The sequence below is a fragment of the Phalangium opilio genome, unplaced genomic scaffold (assembly GCF_054372755.1).
Source record: "Phalangium opilio isolate 3A_F unplaced genomic scaffold, DU_Popi_V2 ptg000019l_1, whole genome shotgun sequence".
Lineage (NCBI taxonomy): Eukaryota > Metazoa > Arthropoda > Arachnida > Opiliones > Phalangiidae > Phalangium > Phalangium opilio.
The window spans coordinates 299,115-314,266 of NW_028324152.1; the positions used below are offsets into that span (position 1 = coordinate 299,115).

General features: G+C 36.5%; 19 non-coding genes across 19 annotated transcripts; all 19 read right to left on the reverse strand.

Annotated features, from left to right (window-relative positions):
* Window positions 1-1,379: 1,379 nt before the first annotated feature.
* TRNAT-UGU (transfer RNA threonine (anticodon UGU)) lies at window positions 1,380-1,452 on the reverse strand. Its single transcript has one exon. It is a non-coding gene; the product is annotated as a tRNA-Thr (tRNA).
* Window positions 1,453-1,791: 339 nt separating this feature from the next.
* On the reverse strand, window positions 1,792-1,864 carry TRNAT-AGU (transfer RNA threonine (anticodon AGU)). The gene has a single exon. It is a non-coding gene; the product is annotated as a tRNA-Thr (tRNA).
* A 372-nt stretch (window positions 1,865-2,236) lies between these two features.
* TRNAT-UGU (transfer RNA threonine (anticodon UGU)) lies at window positions 2,237-2,309 on the reverse strand. Its single transcript has one exon. It is a non-coding gene; the product is annotated as a tRNA-Thr (tRNA).
* A 166-nt stretch (window positions 2,310-2,475) lies between these two features.
* Window positions 2,476-2,548, reverse strand: TRNAT-UGU (transfer RNA threonine (anticodon UGU)). Its single transcript has one exon. It is a non-coding gene; the product is annotated as a tRNA-Thr (tRNA).
* Window positions 2,549-3,093: 545 nt separating this feature from the next.
* Window positions 3,094-3,166, reverse strand: TRNAT-AGU (transfer RNA threonine (anticodon AGU)). The gene has a single exon. It is a non-coding gene; the product is annotated as a tRNA-Thr (tRNA).
* A 372-nt stretch (window positions 3,167-3,538) lies between these two features.
* Window positions 3,539-3,611, reverse strand: TRNAT-AGU (transfer RNA threonine (anticodon AGU)). The gene has a single exon. It is a non-coding gene; the product is annotated as a tRNA-Thr (tRNA).
* Window positions 3,612-3,777: 166 nt separating this feature from the next.
* Window positions 3,778-3,850, reverse strand: TRNAT-AGU (transfer RNA threonine (anticodon AGU)). The gene has a single exon. It is a non-coding gene; the product is annotated as a tRNA-Thr (tRNA).
* A 372-nt stretch (window positions 3,851-4,222) lies between these two features.
* Window positions 4,223-4,295, reverse strand: TRNAT-UGU (transfer RNA threonine (anticodon UGU)). Its single transcript has one exon. It is a non-coding gene; the product is annotated as a tRNA-Thr (tRNA).
* Window positions 4,296-4,428: 133 nt separating this feature from the next.
* On the reverse strand, window positions 4,429-4,501 carry TRNAT-AGU (transfer RNA threonine (anticodon AGU)). Its single transcript has one exon. It is a non-coding gene; the product is annotated as a tRNA-Thr (tRNA).
* A 611-nt stretch (window positions 4,502-5,112) lies between these two features.
* TRNAT-UGU (transfer RNA threonine (anticodon UGU)) lies at window positions 5,113-5,185 on the reverse strand. The gene has a single exon. It is a non-coding gene; the product is annotated as a tRNA-Thr (tRNA).
* Window positions 5,186-5,318: 133 nt separating this feature from the next.
* Window positions 5,319-5,391, reverse strand: TRNAT-AGU (transfer RNA threonine (anticodon AGU)). The gene has a single exon. It is a non-coding gene; the product is annotated as a tRNA-Thr (tRNA).
* Window positions 5,392-5,763: 372 nt separating this feature from the next.
* TRNAT-UGU (transfer RNA threonine (anticodon UGU)) lies at window positions 5,764-5,836 on the reverse strand. Its single transcript has one exon. It is a non-coding gene; the product is annotated as a tRNA-Thr (tRNA).
* A 339-nt stretch (window positions 5,837-6,175) lies between these two features.
* On the reverse strand, window positions 6,176-6,248 carry TRNAT-AGU (transfer RNA threonine (anticodon AGU)). Its single transcript has one exon. It is a non-coding gene; the product is annotated as a tRNA-Thr (tRNA).
* Window positions 6,249-6,621: 373 nt separating this feature from the next.
* Window positions 6,622-6,694, reverse strand: TRNAT-UGU (transfer RNA threonine (anticodon UGU)). Its single transcript has one exon. It is a non-coding gene; the product is annotated as a tRNA-Thr (tRNA).
* A 134-nt stretch (window positions 6,695-6,828) lies between these two features.
* TRNAT-AGU (transfer RNA threonine (anticodon AGU)) lies at window positions 6,829-6,901 on the reverse strand. The gene has a single exon. It is a non-coding gene; the product is annotated as a tRNA-Thr (tRNA).
* A 372-nt stretch (window positions 6,902-7,273) lies between these two features.
* TRNAT-UGU (transfer RNA threonine (anticodon UGU)) lies at window positions 7,274-7,346 on the reverse strand. Its single transcript has one exon. It is a non-coding gene; the product is annotated as a tRNA-Thr (tRNA).
* Window positions 7,347-14,268: 6,922 nt separating this feature from the next.
* TRNAT-AGU (transfer RNA threonine (anticodon AGU)) lies at window positions 14,269-14,341 on the reverse strand. The gene has a single exon. It is a non-coding gene; the product is annotated as a tRNA-Thr (tRNA).
* A 372-nt stretch (window positions 14,342-14,713) lies between these two features.
* TRNAT-UGU (transfer RNA threonine (anticodon UGU)) lies at window positions 14,714-14,786 on the reverse strand. Its single transcript has one exon. It is a non-coding gene; the product is annotated as a tRNA-Thr (tRNA).
* A 133-nt stretch (window positions 14,787-14,919) lies between these two features.
* TRNAT-AGU (transfer RNA threonine (anticodon AGU)) lies at window positions 14,920-14,992 on the reverse strand. Its single transcript has one exon. It is a non-coding gene; the product is annotated as a tRNA-Thr (tRNA).
* Between the last annotated feature and the right edge of the window lie 160 nt (window positions 14,993-15,152).

The window sequence follows — 15,152 nt, forward strand, 5'->3', positions numbered from 1 at the left end:
TTTCCGGAACGCGTTCGCGGTTCACGGAAATTTGGCCATTCATCTACCAACACCACTCTTTACTAACTGGCTTCTAAGCACCACAATCTGCTAGTCTTTGTCCATTCCACATGGACACCAGCCTGTACTTGCTGGCTCGGAAGCACCACCATCTTCTGTTCTTCGTCAATCCCACATTGACACCAGCCTGTACTTGCTGGCTCGTAAGCATCACCATCTTCTGTTCTTCGTCAATCCCACATTGACACCAGCTTCTATGCACCACCATCTTCAGGTCTTTGTCCATTCCGGCTTCTTCTCCATCGTTATCGTTCGGTTTTAAGATATACGCGGCGATCGGCTAGGGTTACGAGAAACGTCTAGCCTCCCAATGGTAGGGCTTCCACCAAAGGTTCACGCGAATGCGTTTTTATCTATTATTATAATGGAAACGAATTGTATATATACCCCAAAATTTGAAGAAAGTGGGCAAGAGGGGTACCCTTCACTTTAAACGTCAATATTAGCAAAGTTTCGAAAGATAATAGGAACAACTTTATTTTAAACGATTCAACTATTTTTAAAGTTATTTACTGGCGATTAAAATAATTAATATCATTTATATTTAATTAATTATTTAAGAAAAACTTATTTCTGTGTAATGACACAAGTGAGAGTTTATATAGAACGAGTTATGAAGATTGCATCCGAATCAAAACACTACACGCACATCAAAGTTAATATAAAGCGAGTAGGATGATAAGATCTCTTACAAAACGATAACATTTCCTTTTTGCAGAATATTAAATGGAAATATTTTAAATATTTTTCGGCATTACGATTCTTTAAGTAGTTGTGTAGCTATAAAGCTCTGTTTCATCTTAATATTCCAAGAACATCTTTAGATATTAACATTTCAAATTTGGTGTTTACTTTTTAATTCAGCTTTACTACATTTATATATAGTGTAATCGCATTTTTTTACATTCGTTAGATAATATGGATGTTAATTCTTCATCTATCCAAAAGTGTTGAAACGATTGGGTCTGTGAAATAAGATACCCTAGATTTAAACTAGAATTGACCTTGTTTCGCCTCCTCTTATAGGAGGTGTTAACGGTTCAGAGTGAGCCGAAAGTTAAATACACCCTTCAGTGATACAATTTAGGTCCTCATTAGAATTATTGAGGATACAAAGGAAATTGTTAAACGCTTAAGCCTTTGCTAAAGAGCTTGGCAATATTTCGCCAATTTGAACTATGTATTTCCGGTTTTTCTCATTGGCTGGTGGACCTGTGTTTAGAAAGTAAATTCGTCTCGGCTCGGAGAGGTTCATTTTGGTTTCCCAACTTGTTCAAAATTTAATAGCTTCGAAATCTAGTTCAAGTAATATAACAGCAAGGCTCCGACGAGAATCGAACACATGATCTCCTGTTTACAAGACTGGCGCTTTAACCACTAAGCCACGGAGCCCTTGCTTTGAAGCGATATGAATGCAGAATATTTCAGTAAATTAACTAAATTATCTCATTGGAACTTTTGCCTTATTATTTTAATTTTTCAAAATTATATAGCTACGAAATCTAATTCAAGTAACATAACAACGAGGCTCCGACGAGAATAAAACTCACGATCTCCTGTTTACTAGACAGGCGCTTTAACCACTAAGCCACGGAGCCCTTGCTTTGGAGCGACTAGAATGCTGAATATTCCAGTAATTTAACTAAATTAACTCATCGGAATTTTTACCTTATTGTTTTAATTTTTCAAAATTTAATAGCTACGAAATCTAGTTCAAGTAACATAACAGCGAGGCTCCGACGAGAATCTAACTCATGATCTCCTGTTTACTAGACAGGCGCTTTAACCACTAAGCCACGGAGCCCTTGCTTTGCAGCGACATGAATGCTGAATATTCCAGTAATTTAACTAAATTAACTCATCGGAATTTTTACCCTATTGTTTTAATTTTTCAAAACTTAATAGCTACGAAATCTAGGTCAAGTAACATAATAGCCAGGCTCCGGCGAGAATCGAACTCATGATCTCCTGTTTACTAGAGACACACATTAACCACTAAGCCACGGAGCCCTTGCTTTGAAGTGAAATGAATGCTGAATATTTCAGTAAATTAACTAAATTATCACATCGGAACTTTTACACTATTGTTTGCTTATATGCATATCTAAATCAACTATTATTTTTAATTTTTCAAAATTTAATAGCTTCGAAATCTAGTTCAAGTAATATAACAGCTAGGCTCCGACGAGAATCGAACTCTTGATCTCCTGTTTACAAGACAGGCGCTTTAACCACTAAGCCACGGAGCCCTTGGTTTGAAGCGACATGAATGCTGAATATTCCAGTAATTTAACTAAATTATCTCATGGGAACTTTTACACTATTGTTTGCTTATATGCATATCTAAATCAACTATTATTTTTAATTTTTCAAAATTTAATAGCTTCGAAATCTAGTTCAAGTAATATAACAGCTAGGCTCCGACGAGAATCGAACTCATGATCTCCTGTTTACAAGACAGGCGCTTTATCCACTAAGCCACGGAGCCCTTGTTTTGAAGCGATATGAATGCAGAATATTTCAGTAAATTAACTAAATTATCTCATGGGAACTTTTGCCCTATTATTTTAATTTTTCAAAATTATATAGCTACGAAATCTAGTTCAAGTAACATAACAGCGAGGCTCCGACGAGAATCGAACACATGATCTAATGTTTACAAGACTGGCGCTTTAACCACTAAGCCACGGAGCCCTTGGTTTGAAGCGATATGAATGCAGAATATTTCAGTAAATTAACTAAATTATCTCATGGGAACTTTTGCCCTATTATTCTAATTTTTCAAAATTATATAGCTACGAAATCTAATTCAAGTAACATAACAACGAGGCTCCGACGAGAATAGAACTCATGATCTCCTGTTTACTAGACATGCGCTTTAACCACTAAGCCACGGAGCCCTTGCTTTGGAGCGACATGAATGCTGAATATTCCAGTAATTTAACTTAATTAACTCATCGGAATTTTTTCGCTATTGTTTTAATTTTTCAAAATTTAATAGCTACGAAATGTAGTTCAAGTAACATAACAGCGAGGCTCCGACGAGAATCGAACTCATGATCTCCTGTTTACTAGACAGGCGCTTTAACCACTAAACCACGGAGCCCTTGCTTTGAAGCGACATGAATGCTGAATATTCCAGTAATTTAACTAAATTAACTCATCGGAATTTTTACCCTATTGTTTAAATTTTTCAAAATTTAATAGCTTCGAAATCTAGTTCAAGTAACATAACCGCCAGGCTCCGACGAGAAACGAACTCATGATCTCCTGTTTACTAGACAGGCACATTAACCACTAAGCCACGGAGCCCTTGCTTTGAAGTGATATGAATGCTGAATATTTCAGTAAATTAACTAAATTATCACATCGGAACTTTTACACTATTGTTTGCTTATATGCATATCTAAATCAACTATTATTTTTAATTTTTCAAAATTTAATAGCTTCGAAATCTAGTTCAAGTAATATAACAGCGAGACTCCGACGAGAATCGAACTCATGATCTCCTGTTTACTAGACAGGTGCTTTAACCACTAAGCCACGGAGCCCTTGGTTTGAAGCGATATGAATGCAGAATATTTCAGTAAATTAACTAAATTATCACATCGGAACTTTTACACTATTGTTTGCTTATATGCATATCTAAATCAACTATTATTTTTAATTTTTCAAAATTTAATAGCTTCGAAATCTAGTTCAAGTAACATAACAGCGAGGCTCCGACGAGAATCGAACTCATGATCTCCTGTTTACTAGACAGGCGCTTTAACCACTAAGCCACGGAGCCCTTGCTTTTAAGCGACATGAATGCTGAATATTCCAGTAATTTAACTTAATTAACTCCTCGGAATTTTTACCCTATTGTTTTAATTTTTCAAAATTTAATAGCTACGAAATCTAGGTCAAGTAACATAACAGCAAGTCTCCGACGAGAATCAAACTCATGATCTCCTGTTTACTAGACAGGCGCTTTAACCACTAAGCCACGGAGCCCTTGCTTTGAAGCGATATGAATGCTGAATATTTTAGTAAATTAACTAAATTATCTCATGGGAACTTTTACACTATTGTTTGCATATATGCATATCTAAATCAACTATTATTTTTAATTTTTCAAAATTTAATAGCTTCGAAATCTAGTTCAAGTAATATAACAGCAAGGCTCCGACGAGAATCGAACACATGATCTCCTGTTTACAAGACTGGCGCTTTAACCACTAAGCCACGGAGCCCTTGCTTTGAAGCGATATGAATGCAGAATATTTCAGTAAATTAACTAAATTATCTCATGGGAACTTTTGCCCTATTATTTTAATTTTTCAAAATTATATAGCTACGAAATCTAATTCAAGTAACATAACAACGAGGCTCCGACGAGAATCGAACTCATGATCTCCTGTTTACTAGACAGGCGCTTTAACCACTAAGCCACGGAGCCCTTGCTTTGAAGCGACATGAATGCTGAAAATTCCAGTAATTTAACTAAATTAACTCATCGGAATTTTTACCCTATTGTTTTAATTTTTCAAAACTTAATAGCTACGAAATCTAGGTCAAGTAACATAACAGCCAGGCTCCGACGAGAATCGAACTCATGATCTCCTGTTTACTAGAGACACACATTAACCACTAAGCCAAGGATCCCTTGCTTTGAAGTGATATGAATGCTGAATATTTCAGTAAATAAACTAAATTATCACATCGGAACTTTTACACTATTGTTTGCTTATATGCATATCTAATTCAACTATTATTTTTAATTTTTCAAAATTTAATAGCTTCGAAATCTAGTTCAAGTAATATAACAGCTAGGCTACGACGAGAATCAAACTCTTGATCTCCTGTTTACAAGACAGGCGCATAAACCAATAAGCCACGGAGCCCTTGCTTTGAAGTGATATGAATGCTGAATATTTCAGTAAATTAACTAAATTATCACATCGGAACTTTTACACTATTGTTTGCTTATATGCATATATAAATCAACTATTATTTTTTATTTTTCAAAATTTAATAGCTTCGAAATCTAGTTCAAGTAATATAACAGCGAGGCTCCGACGAGAATCGAACTCATGATCTCCTGTTTACAAGACAGGCGCTTTAACCACTAAGCCACGAAGCCCTTGCTTTGAAGCGATATGAATGCAGAATATTACAGTAAATTAACTAAATTATCTCATGGGAACTTTTGCCCTATTATTTTAATTTTTCAAAATTATATAGCTACGAAATCTAGTTCAAGTAACATAACATCGAGGCTCCGACGAGAATCGAACTCATGATCTCCTGTTTACTAGACAGGCGCTTTAACCACTAAGCCACGGAGCCCTTGCTTTGAAGCGATATGAATGCTGAATATTCCAGTAATTTAACTTAATTAACTCCTCGGAATTTTTACCCTATTGTTTTAATTTTTCAAAATTTAATAAATACGAAATCTAGGTCAAGTAACATAACAGCAAGTCTCCGACGAGAATCAAACTCATGATCTCCTGTTTACTAGACAGGCGCTTTAACCACTAAGCCACGGAGCCCTTGCTTTGAAGCGATATGAATGCTGAATATTTTAGTAAATTAACTAAATTATCTCATGGGAACTTTTACACTATTTTTTGCATATATGCATATCTAAATCAACTATTATTTTTAATTTTTCAAAATTTAATAGCTTCGAAATCTAGTTCAAGTAATATAACAGCAAGGCTCCGACGAGAATCGAACACATGATCTCCTGTTTACAAGACTGGCGCTTTAACCACTAAGCCACGGAGCCCTTTCTTTGAAGCGATATGAATGCAGAATATTTCAGTAAATTAACTAAATTATCTCATGGGAACTTTTGCCCTATTATTTTAATTTTTCAAAATTATATAGCTACGAAATCTAATTCAAGTAACATAACAACGAGGATCCGACGAGAATAGAACTCACGATCTCCTGTTTACTAGACAGGTGCTTTAACCACTAAATCACGGAACCCTTGCTTTGAAGCGACATGAATGCTGAATATTCCAGGAATTTAACTAAATTAACTCATCGGAATTTTTACCCTATTGTTTTAATTTTTCAAAATTAAATAGCTACGAAATCTAGTTCAAGTAACATAACAGCGAGGCTCCGACAAGAATCGAACTCATGATCTCCTGTTTACTAGACAGGCGCTTTAACCACTAAGCCACGGAGCCCTTGCTTTGAAGCGACATGAATGCTGAATATTCCAGTAATTTAACAAAATTAACTCATCGGAATTTTTACCCTATTGTTTTAATTTTTCAAAATTTAATAGCTACGAAATCTAGGTCAAGTAACATAACAGCCAGGCTCCGACGAAAATCGAACTCATGATCTCCTGTTTACTAGACAGGCACATTAACCACTAAGTCACGGAGCCCTTGCTTTGAAGTGATATGAATGCTGAATATTTCAGTAAATTAGCTAAATTATCACATCGGAACTTTTACACTATTGTTTGCTTATATGCATATCTAAATCAACTATTATTTTTTATTTTTCAAAAATTTAATAGCTTCGAAATCTAGTTCAAGTAATATAACAGCGAGGCTCCGACGAGAATCGAACTCATGATCTCCTGTTTACAAGACAGGCGCTTTAACCACTAAGCCACGGAGCCCTTGGTTTTGAAGCGATATGAATGCAGAATATTACAGTAAATTAACTAAATTATCTCATGGGAACTTTTGCCCTATTATTTTAATTTTTCAAAATTATATAGCTACGAAATCTAGTTCAAGTAACATTACATCGAGGCTCCGACGAGAATCGAACTCATTATCTCCTGTTTACTAGACAGGCGCTTTAACCACTAAGCTACGGAGCCCTTGCTTTGAAGCGATATGAATGCTGAATATTCCAGTAATTTAGCTTAATTAACTCCTCGGAATTTTTACCCTATTGTTTTAATTTTTCAAAATTTAATAGCTACGAAATCTAGGTCAAGTAACATAACAGCAAGTCTCCGACGAGAATCAAACTCATGATCTCCTGTTTACTAGACAGGCGCTTTAACCACTAAGCCACGGAGCCCTTGCTTTGAAGCGATATGAATGCTGAATATTTTAGTAAATTAACTAAATTATCTCATGGGATCTTTTACACTATTGTTTGCATATATGCATATCTAAATCAACTATTATTTTTAATTTTTCAAAATTTAATAGCTTCGAAATCTAGTTCAAGTAATATAACAGCAAGGCTCCGACGAGAATCGAACACATGATCTCCTGTTTACAAGACTGGCGCTTTAACCACTAAGCCACGGAGCCCTTGCTTTGAAGCGATATGAATGCAGAATATTTCAGTAAATTAACTAAATTATCTCATGGGAACTTTTGCCCTATTATTTTAATTTTTCAAAATTATATAGCTACGAAATCTAATTCAAGTAACATAACAACGAGGCTCCGACGAGAATAGAACTCATGATCTCTTGTTTACTAGACAGGCGCTTTAACCACTAAATCACGGAGCCCTTGCTTTGAAGCGACATGAATGCTGAATATTCCAGTAATTTAACTAAATTAACTCATCGGAATTTTTACCTCTCCGAGTGACGTATGTCACGGAGAGGTTCTAATTTCGACGTGTCTGTGTGTGTGTCTGTCTGTCTGTCTGTCTGTTGTTATTGACTTACACCCCAGGGGACCGTGTTCGCAGTTTCCGAATTGAAGCAAATGTGTTCGCTATTTCCGGACCGTATTCACAGTTCCCGGAAATTTCAAAACTTGAATCCATCCACAAATCAACTAGCCACTATTACTTCATCTGACTAGTCAATTGTCTATTCTACATGAATACCAATCTGTACTTATTGGCTTCAAACACCACCATTTTGTGGTCTTTGTCCATTCCACATGGACACCAGTTTGTACACCTGGCATCTAACACCACCATCTTCTGGTCTTTGTTTTTGTCCATCCCACATGGACACCAGTCTGTACACCTGGCTTCTAACACCACCATCTTCTGGTCTTTGTTTTTGTCCATCCCACATGGACACCAGTCTGCACACCTGGCTTCTAACACCACCATCTTCTGGTCTTTGTTTTTGTCCATCCCACATGGACACCAGTCTGTACACCTGGCTTCTACTCCTCAAGGTTAAGACATACGCGGCGATCGGCCAGGGTTACGAGAAACGTCCGGCCTCCCAATGGTGGGGCTTCCACCAAAGGTTCACGCAATTGCGCTGTTCTTATCCATAGCTGCGATTCGACACCCTTATATACTACCTATTTGATGAAGGCGAAGCAACCGGCGTATGCTTCATTTCAAACGCCAATATTAGTCAAGTCTCTCAAGAATGTTTAATTGTTCTTTTTCAAAACGATGTAACGTTCAATAAGGCGAATAACTAACGAAGAAAATATTAAATATTAATTATATTTATTTTAATATTTAAGATAATCTTGTTTCTCAATACAAAATTAATACGGAAATTTTTAAAAAGCAGTCTATGTTATTGTCTGTGTGTGTCCGTCCGTTGTTACAGTAGTGCGCTGCGTTAGAAGTTCGTTTTTTTTTTTGATGTGGAAAGAAACCATAATATTCCCTTTATCCTTAATATAAAGTGAATATGTGGAAATATTTTTCGTAATTATGATGCATTTCGTACTTTTGTAGCTTTAAAGCTCTATTTCATTTTGATATTCCAAAGAGTTTTTTTAATATTATTATTTAAAATGGATGTTTATATATTACTTAAGCTATACTACATCTGTTTATAGCATAATCCTTTCTAAAATCACAGTAAATACAAGCACAATGCTACTATGTTGGTCAAATGACCTCTTATTTGTCAATAGGCCTAGTGAACCAAAAAGTAAACGTTTGGGTTTGGTTTTCGTTTCTGTATGCAGGGACATTAACGGTTCAGAGTGAGCCGAAAGTTAAATACACTTTTAAATAATTAGGCTTAAATTTTATTATCATGGTGGAAATCTGGGCCGCGTTCAGCAGAGCCGAGCGTTGCTGAACGCGGCCCAGGGATTTTATTTTTGAATTTTGACGTTACGGTGCTTAGCGCTGAGCTAGCGCGGTCTTCAAAGAAAATAGTCGGCTTTTTGGGTAACGTGACGTAAAACGCCTAGTTCTCAGCTTGGCGAAAAAACTATGGAGGAATTAATACAAATAGCTCTATGGGACTATAGCTATTTAATTGGCGTGAAACCAGTTGATCACGCGAGAATTTTAAGAGATATGTTAGTTTCTAATTTTAATTATAAAAGTTGTTATCTATCTCTATAAATATGTTATCCTACAATTTTTGTTAAGCCTTGGTACCTTGCACCAGAGAGAATTTAGTAGGGGAGTAGAAGGCCCCCCCTTTGACTCTATTAAACGTGATGACGCCCAAACAAGATGTCGCGTTGAGCTTTTTGGGGTAGGCGAGTTTCCGGTCACGTGTTCTAAAATCTCTCTGTTACAAACGCATCATACCGGAAATCGACCTGAATAGATAACGTTTAGCAGACGACGTTGCGCTACATTCCAAACCACCCTTTCCACTCCCCTTCTAAATTCTCTCTGCTTGCACGCTTTATTAGGCTAGCGTCATTTATAAAACGCCGATGACCCGTTTTTCCCCCATCGGATGATTTTAATGTGTACAAGTATATCATTATTGGATGTAAAATGTCGTCTGATTTACAGTAAATTTGCTATGCTTTGTATACTGCTTTAATATTTCATAAATTTTAACTTAAGAAACATTTCCATATCTGGGTAAATAAGTTTGTAAGTAGTCGTCTTGACTCGGAGAGGTAATATTTTGGTTTTCCCAACTTGTTACCCTATTGTTTTAATTTTTACCTCTCCGAGTGACGTATGTCACGGAGAGGTTCTAATTTCGACGTGTCTGTGTGTGTGTCTGTCTGTCTGTCTGTCTGTTGTTATTGACTTACACCCCAGGGGACCGTGTTCGCAGTTTCCGAATTGAAGCAAATGTGTTCGCTATTTCCGGACCGTATTCACAGTTCCCGGAAATTTCAAAACTTGAATCCATCCACAAATCAACTAGCCACTATTACTTCATCTGACTAGTCAATTGTCTATTCTACATGAATACCAATCTGTACTTATTGGCTTCAAACACCACCATTTTGTGGTCTTTGTCCATTCCACATAGACACCAGTCTGCACTTACTGGCTTCTATCACCATCATTTTCCGGTCTTTGTTTTTGTCCATCCCACATGGACACCAGTTTGTACACCTGGCATCTAACACCACCATCTTCTGGTCTTTGTTTTTGTCCATCCCACATGGACACCAGTCTGTACACCTGGCTTCTAACACCACCATCTTCTGGTCTTTGTTTTTGTCCATCCCACATGGACACCAGTCTGCACACCTGGCTTCTAACACCACCATCTTCTGGTCTTTGTTTTTGTCCATCCCACATGGAGACCAGTCTGTACACCTGGCTTCTAACACCACCATCTTCTGGTCTTTGTTTTTGTCCATCCCACATGGACACCAGTCTGTACACCTGGCTTCTACTCCTCAAGGTTAAGACATACGCGGCGATCGGCCAGGGTTACGAGAAACGTCCGGCCTCCCAATGGTGGGGCTTCCACCAAAGGTTCACGCAATTGCGCTGTTCTTATCCATAGCTGCGATTCGACACCCTTATATACTACCTATTTGATGAAGGCGAAGCAACCGGCGTATGCTTCATTTCAAACGCCAATATTAGTCAAGTCTCTCAAGAATGTTTAATTGTTCTTTTTCAAAACGATGTAACGTTCAATAAGGCGAATAACTAACGAAGAAAATATTAAATATTAATTATATTTATTTTAATATTTAAGATAATCTTGTTTCTCAATACAAAATTAATACGGAAATTTTTAAAAAGCAGTCTATGTTATTGTCTGTGTGTGTCCGTCCGTTGTTACAGTAGTGCGCTGCGTTAGAAGTTCGTTTTTTTTTTTGATGTGGAAAGAAACCATAATATTCCCTTTATCCTTAATATAAAGTGAATATGTGGAAATATTTTTCGTAATTATGATGCATTTCGTACTTTTGTAGCTTTAAAGCTCTATTTCATTTTGATATTCCAAAGAGTTTTTTTAATATTATTATTTAAAATGGATGTTTATATATTACTTAAGCTATACTACATCTGTTTATAGCATAATCCTTTCTAAAATCACAGTAAATACAAGCACAATGCTACTATGTTGGTCAAATGACCTCTTATTTGTCAATAGGCCTAGTGAACCAAAAAGTAAACGTTTGGGTTTGGTTTTCGTTTCTGTATGCAGGGACATTAACGGTTCAGAGTGAGCCGAAAGTTAAATACACTTTTAAATAATTAGGCTTAAATTTTATTATCATGGTGGAAATCTGGGCCGCGTTCAGCAGAGCCGAGCGTTGCTGAACGCGGCCCAGGGATTTTATTTTTGAATTTTGACGTTACGGTGCTTAGCGCTGAGCTAGCGCGGTCTTCAAAGAAAATAGTCGGCTTTTTGGGTAACGTGACGTAAAACGCCTAGTTCTCAGCTTGGCGAAAAAACTATGGAGGAATTAATACAAATAGCTCTATGGGACTATAGCTATTTAATTGGCGTGAAACCAGTTGATCACGCGAGAATTTTAAGAGATATGTTAGTTTCTAATTTTAATTATAAAAGTTGTTATCTATCTCTATAAATATGTTATCCTACAATTTTTGTTAAGCCTTGGTACCTTGCACGCTTTATTAGGCTAGCGTCATTTATAAAACGCCGATGACCCGTTTTTCCCCCATCGGATGATTTTAATGTGTACAAGTATATCATTATTGGATGTAAAATGTCGTCTGATTTACAGTAAATTTGCTATGCTTTGTATACTGCTTTAATATTTCATAAATTTTAACTTAAGAAACATTTCCATATCTGGGTAAATAAGTTTGTAAGTAGTCGTCTTGACTCGGAGAGGTAATATTTTGGTTTTCCCAACTTGTTACCCTATTGTTTTAATTTTTCAAAATTATTACCTCTCCGAGTGACGTATGTCACGGAGAGGTTCTAATTTCGACGTGTCTGTGTGTGTGTCTGTCTGTCTGTCTGTCTGTTGTTATTGACTTACACCCCAGGGGACCGTGTTCGCAGTTTCCGAATTGAAGCAAATGTGTTCGCTATTTCCGGACCGTATTCACAGTTCCCGGAAATTTCAAAACTTGAATCCATCCACAAATCAACTAGCCACTATTACTTCATCTGACTAGTCAATTGTCTATTCTACATGAATACCAATCTGTACTTATTGGCTTCAAACACCACCATTTTGTGGTCTTTGTCCATTCCACATAGACACCAGTCTGCACTTACTGGCTTCTATCACCATCATTTTCCGGTCTTTGTTTTTGTCCATCCCACATGGACACCAGTTTGTACACCTGGCATCTAACACCACCATCTTCTGGTCTTTGTTTTTGTCCATCCCACATGGACACCAGTCTGTACACCTGGCTTCTAACACCACCATCTTCTGGTCTTTGTTTTTGTCCATCCCACATGGACACCAGTCTGCACACCTGGCTTCTAACACCACCATCTTCTGGTCTTTGTTTTTGTCCATCCCACATGGAGACCAGTCTGTACACCTGGCTTCTAACACCACCATCTTCTGGTCTTTGTTTTTGTCCATCCCACATGGACACCAGTCTGTACACCTGGCTTCTACTCCTCAAGGTTAAGACATACGCGGCGATCGGCCAGGGTTACGAGAAACGTCCGGCCTCCCAATGGTGGGGCTTCCACCAAAGGTTCACGCAATTGCGCTGTTCTTATCCATAGCTGCGATTCGACACCCTTATATACTACCTATTTGATGAAGGCGAAGCAACCGGCGTATGCTTCATTTCAAACGCCAATATTAGTCAAGTCTCTCAAGAATGTTTAATTGTTCTTTTTCAAAACGATGTAACGTTCAATAAGGCGAATAACTAACGAAGAAAATATTAAATATTAATTATATTTATTTTAATATTTAAGATAATCTTGTTTCTCAATACAAAATTAATACGGAAATTTTTAAAAAGCAGTCTATGTTATTGTCTGTGTGTGTCCGTCCGTTGTTACAGTAGTGCGCTGCGTTAGAAGTTCGTTTTTTTTTTTGATGTGGAAAGAAACCATAATATTCCCTTTATCCTTAATATAAAGTGAATATGTGGAAATATTTTTCGTAATTATGATGCATTTCGTACTTTTGTAGCTTTAAAGCTCTATTTCATTTTGATATTCCAAAGAGTTTTTTTAATATTATTATTTAAAATGGATGTTTATATATTACTTAAGCTATACTACATCTGTTTATAGCATAATCCTTTCTAAAATCACAGTAAATACAAGCACAATGCTACTATGTTGGTTAAATGACCTCTTATTTGTCAATAGGCCTAGTGAACCAAAAAGTAAACGTTTGGGTTTGGTTTTCGTTTCTGTATGCAGGGACATTAACGGTTCAGAGTGAGCCGAAAGTTAAATACACTTTTAAATAATTAGGCTTAAATTTTATTATCATGGTGGAAATCTGGGCCGCGTTCAGCAGAGCCGAGCGTTGCTGAACGCGGCCCAGGGATTTTATTTTTGAATTTTGACGTTACGGTGCTTAGCGCTGAGCTAGCGCGGTCTTCAAAGAAAATAGTCGGCTTTTTGGGTAACGTGACGTAAAACGCCTAGTTCTCAGCTTGGCGAAAAAACTATGGAGGAATTAATACAAATAGCTCTATGGGACTATAGCTATTTAATTGGCGTGAAACCAGTTGATCACGCGAGAATTTTAAGAGATATGTTAGTTTCTAATTTTAATTATAAAAGTTGTTATCTATCTCTATAAATATGTTATCCTACAATTTTTGTTAAGCCTTGGTACCTTGCACGCTTTATTAGGCTAGCGTCATTTATAAAACGCCGATGACCCGTTTTTCCCCCATCGGATGATTTTAATGTGTACAAGTATATCATTATTGGATGTAAAATGTCGTCTGATTTACAGTAAATTTGCTATGCTTTGTATACTGCTTTAATATTTCATAAATTTTAACTTAAGAAACATTTCCATATCTGGGTAAATAAGTTTGTAAGTAGTCGTCTTGACTCGGAGAGGTAATATTTTGGTTTTCCCAACTTGTTACCCTATTGTTTTAATTTTTCAAAATTAAATAGCTACGAAATCTAGTTCAAGTAACATAACAGCGAGGCTCCGACGAGAATCGAACTCATGATCTCCTGTTTACTAGACAGGCGCTTTAACCACTAAGCCACGGAGCCCTTGCTTTGAAGCGACATTAATGCTGAATATTCCAGTAATTTAACTAAATTAACTCATCGGAATTTTTACCCTATTGTTTTAATTTTTCAAAATTTAATAGCTACGAAATCTAGGTCAAGTAACATAACAGCCAGGCTCCGACGAGAATCGAACTCATGATCTCCTGTTTACTAGACAGGCACATTAACCACTAAGCCACGGAGCCCTTGCTTTGAAGTGATATGAATGCTGAATATTTCAGTAAATTAACTAAATTATCACATCGGAACTTTTACACTATTGTTTGCTTATATGCATATCTAAATCAACTATTATTTTTTATTTTTCAAAATTTAATAGCTTCGAAATCTAGTTCAAGTAATATAACAGCGAGGCTCCGACGAGAATCGAACTCATGATCTCCTGTTTACAAGACAGGCGCTTTAACCACTAAGCCACGGAGCCCTTGGTTTGAAGCGATATGAATGCAGAATATTACAGTAAATTAACTAAATTATCTCATGGGAACTTTTGCCCTATTATTTTAATTTTTCAAAATTATATAGCTACGAAATCTAGTTCAAGTAACATAACATCGAGGCTCCGACGAGAATCGAACTCATGATCTCCTGTTTACTAGACAGGCGCTTTAACCACTAAGCCACGGAGCCCTTGCTTTGAAGCGATATGAATGCTGAATATTTCAGTAAATTAACTAAATTATCTCATGGGAACTTTTACACTATTGTTTGCATATTTGCATATCTAAATCAACTATTATATTTAATTTTTCAAAATTTAATAGCTTCGAAATCTAGTTCAAGTAATATA